The sequence below is a fragment of the Ailuropoda melanoleuca genome, chromosome 9 (genome assembly GCF_002007445.2).
Source record: "Ailuropoda melanoleuca isolate Jingjing chromosome 9, ASM200744v2, whole genome shotgun sequence".
NCBI lineage: Eukaryota > Metazoa > Chordata > Mammalia > Carnivora > Ursidae > Ailuropoda > Ailuropoda melanoleuca.
In genome coordinates, this window is record NC_048226.1 from 17,539,945 (window position 1) to 17,541,555 (window position 1,611).

Below are 1,611 nucleotides of genomic sequence, written 5' to 3' on the forward strand. Positions count from 1 at the left end.
GACGTTAGCAGGCTTCAGGATGTAAGGACCAACAATGGCTCACCTCCTGATGACCTCCGTCAACAAAACCAATAACCCCACAAAACAGAAGGGCAGTCCCAAGCACATCTCCTTTGCACCTCTCTCAGGAAAGACAGCATGCAGAGTGGCTGGGAGTTCAAATCCTCAGTGTTCTCTTAAACTGTGACCTCAAAGGGTCACTTTACCGCTCAGCTTCCCTTTCCTCTTCTGTAAAATGGGAATAGAAACTGAATCTACTTCATGGGGGTGTTGTAAGGAACACATGAGCTATCATGTGCAAAATGTTCGGCACATTTTAGCGCTCAAGGCATACTACAGCTATGCCTAATTGTAATTCTTTATTATAAATACTGGAGATTAGGAGGTGGTGTCTCTCCCGGGATGTGGGGCGCTCGGCTCGCCAGGCTGCAAGTCCTACTCTCTCCGGGCCCGGGTCCGGGCCGCCGCGGCGCGCCAAGGACCGGAGTCCCATTGTGCTTGCTCAGTGAGGGTGACCGGGTGGCGGCCCAGACGCTAGCACAGGTGCGGTCCTGACCACAATGAGGGCGTGGGCGCGTGCGTGGCGAGCAGAGGTCTGCGGGGGGCCGGTGTGGCCCGAAGGCGCGGGGTGGGGGTAAAAGGAGGCTGGCCACGGCCCCAGGAGCTCGGCAGGAGGTGTCTGGGCCTGCCCGAAGGAATCTGCCTGGCACCGGACTCCGGGCGTCTGTCGAACTCGCGCCCCGGAGCCCTGGCCCCGCCCCCGGGGCACCGCCCCTTCGTGCCCCCGGTTGGCTGGAGCCGGCGGCCACGCGCGGCGATTTGCCACGCACCGCGTCACTGTAGCCGCTCCCGGTCCCGGCCCCGGCCCCAACCGGCTGGTCAGGGAGCCAGCGGCGGGGGAGGCTGGGGCTGCAGGGCGCGACGCCGCCGGGCCGCCCCGCCCTGGGAGGCGCCTAGGCCCTCATCAAGTGACCAGTATCCCTTCCAGGAGAACACGGTCCTTCAGAGGGAAGCTAGCTCCTGCCTGTAGCCCCGGCGCCAAACCGCCGTCATCTCCTTCCTGTGCCGGGTGATCCGTCTCCTCACCCACCCGGAAAAACATAGTCCGCCCCTCGCGTCCTTGTGGAGTAGAGCTTGCTTCCACTGTGACTCTCTGCCCACACCCTCACCTTTCCCATTTCAAGTCCTCCAGGACCCACCGAAAGGATAAATCAGCTCTGAACAGAAACCTCAAGGGAAAAGAGAAAGAGAGAGCCGAGGGGAAGGGAAGGAAAGGCGAGGCTGGCGGAGGGACACCGAGGCCCGCGGGCGTAGTGCGCACGCGCGGCGGCAGGAACGAGTTCCGGTCTGGCCGGGGCCTGTCTCCTAAAAATAGCCCCGGTGTGGGGATCCGTGCGCCGATGTCCCGGCGAGTCCCGGGCTGAAGGAGGCGGCTCCGGGCGGCGCGGAGCGCTGGTGGCTGGCCCGGGCTGCGGCGTGTGTGCGCTCGGAAGCTGCGCCAAAGACACGGTGAGGGCCGCGTCGGCGGGGCTCGGTCCGCGGGGCCGGCGGTGCTAGAGGGGGCGGTGTCTCGGCGAGGGGGCCGGGTAGGGGGCTGGGGGGCGCTGGGGC

The 1,611-nt window shown here is 64.7% G+C and overlaps 1 protein-coding gene across 10 annotated transcripts in view; it reads left to right on the forward strand.

Moving 5' to 3' along the window:
* The first annotated feature begins 904 nt into the window (after positions 1 to 904).
* The window catches only part of MEF2A (myocyte enhancer factor 2A), a 164,018-nt gene continuing 163,311 nt past the window's right edge, over positions 905 to 1,611 (forward strand). For 2 of the 10 annotated variants that reach the window (XR_004627723.1, XM_034667939.1), the window contains exon 1: positions 905 to 1,509. The gene's annotated coding sequence lies outside the window, so the exon portion shown is untranslated. The remainder of the gene's footprint in view (positions 1,510 to 1,611) is intronic. The other 8 variants (XM_034667932.1, XM_034667940.1, XM_034667935.1 and 5 more) reach the window with 5 other exon arrangements.